This window comes from Rousettus aegyptiacus, unplaced genomic scaffold (assembly GCF_014176215.1).
Source record: "Rousettus aegyptiacus isolate mRouAeg1 unplaced genomic scaffold, mRouAeg1.p scaffold_m13_p_11, whole genome shotgun sequence".
NCBI classification, from domain to species: Eukaryota; Metazoa; Chordata; class Mammalia; order Chiroptera; family Pteropodidae; genus Rousettus; species Rousettus aegyptiacus.
Genome location: NW_023416286.1, coordinates 46,196,135 through 46,206,414, shown reverse-complemented (window position 1 = coordinate 46,206,414; position 10,280 = coordinate 46,196,135). Strand labels below are relative to the sequence as shown.

The 10,280-nt window shown below is 37.5% G+C and overlaps 1 pseudogene; it reads left to right on the top strand.

Annotated features, from left to right (window-relative positions):
• Positions 1–9,931: 9,931 nt before the first annotated feature.
• LOC118609771 lies at positions 9,932–10,050 on the top strand (annotated as a pseudogene).
• Positions 10,051–10,280: the final 230 nt, after the last annotated feature.

Below are 10,280 nucleotides of genomic sequence, written 5' to 3'. Positions count from 1 at the left end.
GGTGGGAGAGGCCAGCACTGCAGATAGCTTAGTGTCTGTGGACACCCAGCATACTTTGGGATTGCAACTTGGTTGACGCATATTCAAGAGGAATGTGAATGTGACAAAGAAGATTCCCAACCCATTTTTCATTCCAGGATAGCAGAATGTGCTGTGGTTAAGGACATGAACTTGAAAGTCTAATGATCTAGGTTTGTATTTTAGTTCTACCACTCTTTGGCTGTGTGATTTGGGGCAAGTAACTTCTTTGCCTTAGTTTCTTCATCTGTAACATGGAGATAGTAAAAGGTTTGCTATGATGGTTAAATGAATTCAAACGTGTAAGACATGTGATGCCTGGTACACAGTAAAAACTCAATTGATGTAAGCTATTTTTTCACTGAGATCTGTTTCAATTGTTTCTTAAAAGAGACACAAGTCCACACAGGGCAGTGGTCTCTGGCCCCTTTTCCACAGGATTGCATCTGATTGTATAAATCTGCTGGAGAAAAGAAAAGGTGAGGAATGACAAAATCAATGAGACTATTTGCCACACCCACTGTACATATCATTTCTGTCTGCACATGTACCTACATTCTGTTATCCACCCACTTTACGTGATCTAGAACCACGCAACTTTCAAGATAGATAACCTCAAGGATGGAGGTAATAAAGTGCAATTATTTAGTCACTTTTTTCCATTTCAAAGTACATGGGAAGCAAAGGACAAAAATAGAGCCAGACAATGAGAGAAAGAGGTGCATAGAAGCCTGAGGTGAAGCATGCCTCTAGAAAGATGAGGAAAGATGAGTACTTAAATCAATCCTGTGACATTTCTGTGGCCAATTAGCTTTTTAAAAGAGTCAGCGGTGATTGGAACATTTAAAGTTTGAGTGATCTTTTGCCCAAATAATCCCGGTCTTTTGCTATAAGATCCTAGTAGAAATCGACTTGAAATCTTTGCTACATCAATCTGAAGGAAACCTTGTCTATCTTGCTTTTTTACATGTTTATTGTGTTTAGACCATGCTAACATTCAGCCCATTATTTTTTGACTGCTGGATTGGATCCTGGAAAATTGTAATGGAAAAATTCAAATACTTCAGTTTCACATTGATGTACATGCATTGACCATTCTCTTTGAAAGTGCTGGAAAATTTGCAATGGATTTGGAAAGGTTATCCAAATGCTGGAAACCTGTCAAGGATTACAGTCTCTGAAACCTCATGTTACCAGCCTTTCACTAATTACTGTACAGTGGGACCTGGTTCTGACATCATCAACCTTTGGCAGATGGCAAAGTAGTTTTGAAATTCTTTTAGGTGTATCATCATTGGAAACACCAGGACTTTTATATCCTCCCAGACTCTTGTTTTTAATGACACTCCAGCAAATTTCTATTGCTGATAAATGTTTATTTGATACCCAGATGCTACATATAACTGGCCTACCTTTGGATTTGAGACTGATCTGTAAGGATGAAAACAAAAGTTAAATGTTTGTAGGAATACACTTCTAGTCCTACTGACACAACCAGAATTTCTAGTCTTGAATCACTCCACACTTAAAGCTCAAGCCATTAGGTGCCTGGTTTATGAAAGGAATAATAAATAAATCGACAACTGATAAGTTTTGTCATGGGCTGGGAAAAATAGACTATTAGCATTTTCAAAATCTTTCCCATTTACTCTTTATTATAAACAGGGATAGAATATTTGTTGAAACTTGGAAATTTATTGCATATGCTTTTAATTACATTTAACTCAGAATCTCAAGACAATTCATTGTCTACTCAAGATTCATGTGGCATTTTGAATCTTTAGGCTCTTTTCCTTGTTAGTGTTTCATTGTGTAGATGAGGAAACTGGGGATGGGAGAAGGAGTGACTGAGCTCTGGTTCCCCCGTTTGTTCTGTTAGAGCCAAGATAAGCCTCCAGGTATCCCCACTCCTCTTTCCATTCTTCAATTGCTCTTTATTCTATTCCAAACTATCATCTCTCTTTCAATAATGGGCCATTTCTACAAAAGAATAGTGTTCAGTTTGTAGGGACTCATTTCCAGAAGCATAGTTGTTTTAGTTAATGACTAACTCACTACTTCCAAAAGCAGAGCTGCAAATGGTCCTTTTGTCCTTTAATGAAGTTATTGCCCTGCCAAAGAACACAACCACACCAGATGTGGGAAAACAGAAGCCAGTGCCAGTGCTGGCGATTGCCACACTGAGATCCACTTGGGGAAGAAGTAAATCTTTTTCCTAGCTGCCATGAATACAGTACCCACCATGCGAGGGAGAGAGCAGCACTTGGTAACAGTGCAAAAGAAGGGAATGGTGGCTTCAGACCAATAGCTGACATGTCCTCAGGGAAGAGGAGGAAGTGTTTATATTGGGGCTTCCAAAAGGTTCAATAGAACAGTTGGAACCAGGGTGTACGCCATTCCACAGGCTGAGAACCAAAGGACTCTGCCATCATGGGGCTAATGGTCATGATTCTTATTGAGAGTGACCAGTTAATCATGAGCTACACAGCTCATAGATTAAAAATAACCCACCAATTTTTTCAAATTATTTTAGTAAAAGCCAATTAAATATAAACTTGCAATTCAAACATAAAATTTGCTCCTAAAAATCTTAATACTTCTGCATGTAACATGTTTGTCATCTTCATTATACTATAATATTTGCAGGCTATAAGCTATAGAAGGGGACGGTTTATTAAGTAAAGAGGAAGAGTCTTTTACCCAGTGCATTTGTCCTGAGAGCCCAGATTCCACTAATAGAGGGTTTTTTTTTTTTTAGGGGCCCATACCAAATCAAATGATTAATGAAAATGAAGAACTTCATTAAAGTTGTTAGAATCAGAGGGGTCATGGAGTTAGAAACCCCAACACTGAAAGAGAAAGTTAAAGATGAACAGCCCATGAGAGAGCAGAGAAGGACTGATTAGAAAGGCAAGAAAGACCAGAAGAGTGGGCATTCACAGAAGATAAAGGAGCAATGAGTTCAAGAAGGAAGAGACATCCCTAAGGTCAAAGCAGTAGCTAGGCACCGTGAGTTAGGGGTTAATCTGTGTTTATTAGATTTGACAAAATCGTGGACATTCGTTTGCCATTATAAAAGCAGTTTCAGTGGGAGAACAGTGTTGGAAACACTGAAGAATGGGTCAGAGTCTGAAAGTGATAAGTTGGGAGATGAATAGTTGAGGACAAAATGGAAATGATTTATTTAATTTATTATTTCAAGAAGTTAGCTTAAGAAGCAGAAGAGAGAAAATTGAAGGATTCCAGGAAGAAATGATTAGTGTGGGAAAAGTTTGAATATATTAATTGACTGAGGACAATTGTCAAAACAGATGGGAAAGGCTATGAGAGAAGACATGGAAGATGCAGAAAGAGGCGGAGCTAAGTGCAGAAATAAAGAGGATGACCTTCGAAAGTAGAAGGCACAGTGATTGAAAGAAAAAGACATAAATGGGTGTGGAGGTAGATAAATTTTTAGGTAGGAGGATGAGAAACTTAAAGAGGTTATAGGCTATGTTTACCATATTTGTAGCTTCCAAGTGCCTTTTGATCACATTATGAATTTTCTACATATGAATCTTGCATCCACAAGGTAGAAACTAGATCTCATTTCCTTACTGCCAAGATGTAGGCATGTGATTTAGTTCCACCAGTCAGATGTTTCTGCATGAAATATTGACTTAGAAGGGAGCAACATGAAGAGGTAAATACATGCAGACTCCATATTTTGGTAAGTGAGGTGAAGTGTTTATCTCTTCAAGTATAATAGGAACAGAACTTCTGACATCAGGCTCTGAGCAACATCAGTGCATGATGCAAGCTAAAATTTGGATTCTGACAGTGGTATTTGCTACAACACCCCCCGTGGCATGCTTGGGGCCTGATAGCTTCCAAGCTGGCTCTCTGGTCCTTCTAGAGATTCTCTGAACTACAAAATAACTTTGAATAAATGTGGCATTCAACCAGTAGTTTAGATTCTGTTGTTTGTAACAAAGAAGTTTGGCTGATACATCTAGCTCATCTAAAAGCATCAATTTTCTCAAGAGAGGAGACAAGGTCATTTGCTAAAATTGAAAATTATCACACTGGAAGAGTGCGATAATGGTTTAGAGTAGTTGATGAAAACATTTGGAGAAGAAGCTGTCCCAAGACTAGCAGAAAAATTGATGGAAAGCCTGAGGATCCAGCTGAAGTTAGGGCCATGACTCATAGTGGCTCTTATCTTCATTATTGTGTAATTTTCTTTCTCCTGCAGAATAGGGAAGAGAGTAAGAAAATTGAAAATGGGAGGATAAGGCTGGGAGATAAGAAGGAAAGGGCAGAAGGTGACTAATAAGCCAATAAAATTGGGAGAATCAATGGTATTAAAGTTCCTTTGAGCTGAAAGGTCAGCATAGTATTAGTGAGTTCATGAGAAAGCTGGGAGAATAGTAGGTTGTGGCCAAAAGTTGCAATGTTCAAATATTAGATTTTAGAGATAGAGAAGGTCCAGGTCAAGGATAGATCCAAAGGAGCAGAGGATTTTTTTTGGAATTAAAGAGACCCAGAAACGTGTGAGCTATGCTACAGGATAGATCATCCACCCACATAGATGGTGACATTTCCTAGGATGACGGTAGCTAATTGTAGTGAAGAGGAAGACTTTGTATCAGGTCTTGACATCTATGAATAAGGGGCAGTGCTTGGGAGCTGAGTAGACGACAGTGGTGAAAGGGAAGAAATGGTACAGCCTAATAGTCTGAGACTGTGGAATGAGCTTTAATACAAGAAATGTAACAGACTAGAAACAACAGCAGTGGTTGAAAATATTTAAAAAGGAGACACAGCCAGAACTAAGGGTTACAAAACTGTGAAAAATTGACATTTTAATATAGAGCCAGAGCCACCATTCCAGAGGAACTGCTTGCATGTTTTACTCCTTGAATCTTCGGAATGTTTAAACTAGGCCAAAATAATCTTTGGACTGGGGCAAAGCAACATTATGGTACAAACAAGTGTTTGTAAAATTAACAAGAAAGCAGACATTCTGACAATAAAGACATGATTATGAACACTTTCTGAAGGTAGAATCAGCAGTGAAGGGCTAAAGAATAATTTACCTGCTTAGCACCAATGGCAATTTCTTTCTCCCATTCATGTAATCATTTCCTGTCCTTTTCTCATGAAAATCACTTGCCTTTACCTTTGTAATCGAGACACAATTTGGAATTCTGCCTGAGTTTGTGCCCCTGTGCTGGCAAATAAATGCTTATTTTGCCTCTCACTTTGGCTTCGTATTTTATGTGAAAACCCAGTGTAGCAATAAATAAACAGAAGAGGAGAGAGTGAAGGTGGTATTCAGGTTCTGGTTGTCCTTCTTTTGGTAAATGATATTACCAGAAGAAATGAGATGTCTGGTGAGCAATAACCGAACTCAATTTTCAAATATTCTAAGTTCGTCTATGATATTTCTAGGGCTAATGTTTAGAACTAACTAAGCCACTCCTGAGACCACATGAGACTTCTTCAGACATTTGAAGGTGTTCCTATACACCCCCAAGCCTTCTTTTGTTCAGACTAACCAATTCCTTCAATGATTCTTCCATTTAACTTGTTCATTCTTCTTTGTAAAAACTGCTCTTGGTTGTGATCGATGTCATCTTAAAATGTGGAGCTCAAAATCAAACACTTTCCCAGAGGCAATCTGACCAAAGGAGAGTATAGTAAAACTATATCAACTTTCCTTCCTACAGCCTAAAGTTTCTTTGTGGAGCCAAAAGAAATATCTTGACATTATTTTCTGTCTCCCTTCTATTCATTCCTCTCAAATGTACTTGTGCCTGAACAATAATTTGCTCATTGATGACAAGTGAGGAGAACAATATAAATGATGATGATGATGATGATGATGATGATGATGATGAAGAAGAAGAAGCTCAAAGCAGTGCCTGGGTGACAGTTGTCTCATGGAACTTGCCTTAGCACTCATGAAGTAGGTTGTGAATATTCAGATTTTGCTTAACCTGAACCTTATACATAAAACAAAGAATGTATGATTTGCTCAGGGATCTGTTATGCTAACGCCCAAGTTACTTCCTGGTTTAAGTCAGGTAGCACAAGTAGAGAGCATTAATGTGGCTTCCAGAGATACCTAACTTATTTCCATACAACCACTTGCATACTAACTCACACAAAGGGAACTACCGAAAGAAGTACTCAGCATCCTGCTCCTATATGTCACTCCACTGTTTATTAAATTATACCCTTAGGCTTAATGAAAAATAAAATCTATTTTAAAATGTACTTTGAATTCACTTATAGTTACAAGTTGGGGTGTATTTGATGTGGAATGATCATCTCTTTTCTAAAGAACAACCCAAGTTATCATAAAGCAGACCATAGTCTCATGGTCAGAATACAAGCTAAAAAAAGATAAATCAAAGTTAATAATAAACAGGAGGTAGTGTAGTTTAGGGAATGTAAGATTCAGGGCTGCCAGATCTGGTTTGGGCCTTTCCTCTTACTTATCTCTACTAGTTAATGTCAAACATGGAGAAAATAAAATTAATGAGAAATTATAAAGTAATGAGGAGTCATTCATAGAATTGAAAAGTAAAGGAAATGTTAAATAAATTAATTATAAACAATGACCATCACACAAAATGTTAGATAAGAAGCCCTCAAAAGTATAGTTTAAAGTAAATGAAACTGGAGATGATATATTCACAAGGGATAGAGAGGGAGGGAGGCTGTTTGTGCAAAAATCATTAGATTGAGATATGAATTTTAGTCTTTAATGCCCCTTCCCTTAAGTTAGCATGGGTAAATCATTGTCTCTCTTAGAAGGCAGGGAGGAAGAAAGAAAGGAAGGTCCTTGTAAGAAGTACCACAGTGGCTTATTTTAATTTATTTGTCCAGACACTCCACATCAGACATTGGCAGAAACAAGCCACCCCAGGGCATGAGGGAATAAACTCTGAATTTCTCTGGGCAGATTGTTCATATTCTAGAGAGTTCTGTAATGGTTCCCAGTGAGTCACAGCTGCTGGTATCCATGCCACTGTATAATCCCTCTTACTATGACTCTGAACTTGGCTACATGGCTGGCCTCAGCCAACAGAACATCAGCGCATGTGCTGCAGCACATTGGGATTTGTCCTCTTGGAATGCTGCCGCTGCCCTGTGAGGAAATGGTCTAGACTCCTGGAGAATGAAAGGTCACATGCAAGGAGAGGCCCAAATGGTTCAGCCTGCCCCAGGTTCCAGCCGATCTGCATGAGTGAGTCCAGGCAAGATCAAGAGAATAACCATCCAACAGAGCCACAGACCCACGAGAAATAGTAAAGTGTTATCATCTAATGTTGTGAAGTTTGGAGGATTTTGTTATGCAGCAAAAGATTGATACAAGCTCGGGACATCAGACCAGAGGACTAAAAATTTCTAATGAAGAAAATGTTTCTAAAATCCTAGAGTCTTAAAATCCTATGATGTGTTCAACCTCACTGACAGCTCCGAATGCCCCTGTGACTACTCCATGAATTTCTACCATTTTCTTACCAATCAGCTAAAGGAGGAAGGAGGTGATGTGAGATAAATTTTATCATAACCATCAGAGCTTGCCATACATAGGATGCAGGGCTATGCAAGTCGATGTAATGTATCTTCTTAACACAGCTTTGTCTCTGTGGCCTTGTGGCATTTATACTTTTTACCCTGTTATTAACCCATTTCCCATTTAGAAAAGAAAAAGTGCAGCTCACTGCTAGCATTAATTTAATTTTACATAAACATACTCTTTGAGGCTGGAGCAAATCTGGCTGGTTTTCAATGTGAAAACAAAATATAAAAACAGTTCTTGGGGTTGTTTCTAAACAAAACTTGTATCTAACCCTAGGATAACAGAAATGTGTACTTAAATTGTATCTTTCAGATGAGTCTTCAGCCGACAACTGTTTGAGAACAATGTTAACATCAACGGCAGGAGTGCTACCTCTTCTAGGATTTTACATTTTGAAGATTCAAGAATTCCTATATTTTGTAAATGGAAATATCACTACTAAAAACGGAATGCTATAAATAGAATGATGTCATTTGTTTCCAAAGACTATCGATATACTAGAGTGATGAGAAAATAATAATAAAAGCGAGATACTTTGGGGAAAACTTTGCGGGTAAGGTTTGGACTGTAATTCACTAGCTATCTCTGAGTAAATGCTGTGGCCCCAAGAGCCACTGGCGAGTATTCTCCGGGCGAACAGGAAATGGATTAAAATTATTATAATTGTTTTTATTCGTGACATTTCCCCCTTTTAGATATTATGCTCATTGCCATCAGAAACTGTTTCTTTTTGTTACTGCCCTACCAACCCCACCCTCAGCAATAACAAGCATTTACCACGTTTGATGAGCAAGCAGAATCAATCATTCATTTGCTTTTCACTTTAGCAATGGAAACCACACACCCGTAGATTTTAAACACGTTATTTGAGTAGGAAGAGAAGTAAAAGCGGGAAGAGAAGGAAGAGGAGAGCCACACCCTCACACATGCTAGAAGTAGCTCTCTCAATTTTGTCTATAGTTTTTGCCTTTCCAACAAAAAGTTTATGATAAAAATATGTAACTCTAAGGAAGTACTATGAAGAGTTTAATAAAACAGAATTTTATGCCAACTATAATATCTATTAAAAATTTTAAAAACAAATATTCTCTTAAGCATTTCCAGACTACAATAAGAGCACTATTTAGAGGATGCTACGTCCTTTTCCTTGATTTATGTACTCAGAAATCCATCTTTATGTAGTTCGTCCTTCATTGGTTCATTGGGCATGAAGGGGATATATAGTAAATAAAATGCTTAAGCCAGTCTGAAGAAATTTATAATCTAATTGGAGAACCAAGAACAATTAAACTGTTAAATAATAATTCAAGATAGTACATTACTAAAATTGCAAGACAAATCATGCAAATATTAATCGTCTGTGTCAGAATTCTAGAAATGATATGTATTTCAAAACAATAGTTACTTGATGTGTCATTCACATCCCAGGGATAAAAAATTTATATCATTGCATATAATAAATTATAATTAGAAAAATAATAAAACTTCGAGGGAAAATAAAAATAGAAGCATATGATTCTATGACAAGATGATAATATAATCCCCCTAAGATTATCTCCTCATTTCATGTGGAATAGCATCTCATCTCAGAGCATTCAAGTTACATGAGCCATTTCTAGAGTTAAGATAATTCACAAAACATTAAAAATTTCTTAGATTACAAAGCTACTTAACCTTAATCTTCAAAAATGAGTTTACTCACACTAGTCAGGGAGGCATTGATTGACTCTGGGCAACCCAAAGTTAGATTCGTTTACTTCTTTGACAAACATGTATTAAGCACCTACTCTGTATCATGCACAGGGATAGGCTATGGGGATATAAACATAATGAGACAAAGTTCCAGCCTATGCAAGTAGAAGAAATGACAGAGCGCTAGAGGCAGTAGGGTGTAGAGAAAGAGCCTTGAGCTGGATGTTAGAAGTCCCGAGTCCCAACCTTGGTCCCACTACTACCCAAGCTCCTGTGTAAACTAGGCAAATCATCAAATTGCCCTGTAAGTAAGTGTTCTCATCTGTCAGTTAAGATCAAATGGCTATCTCACCAAACATGTTGTGAGAATTGAATGAAATGATAGCTTAAAAGTGCTCTGAAATGTAAATAGATTTGTGGTGGTATTACTATTTATAGCATATTCAGAGAACTAGAAACTATTTCTAATTGACCATTAAGTGTCATCTCTTTAGTGACATACACTACTTTCTTGGTGTCTAACTAGAAAATAGTATTTTAAAAAACAGTAAGATTTGAGTCTTTTATTACTGGGCATTTAATTAGACTTATTATTTAGCCAATTTGGGAGGGCTATTCACCATGTAATAAAATGTATGCTTTTAAGTCTATAGCTATGCCACTCTGAACAAGCCCAATCCCGTCTGATCTCGGAAGCTAAGCAAGATTGGGCCTGGTTAGTACTTGGATAGGAGACCACCTAGGAAGACTAGGTGTTGTAGGTGCAAAAAATAAAAAAATAAAGGATTGTAAGATGACAAAGTCCTTGCAATCTGTGAGGTCAACCGAGGATTGCCTCAACTAAATATATACATATATATATATATATATATATATATATATATATATGCTTTTAAGCCAATATTGACCAGAAATTCCTCTTCTTCTATGAAAGATACTCAAAATCATTTCTAGATGCCAGATGCATCTTCCTTCCTCTCTTGTGTCAACCACT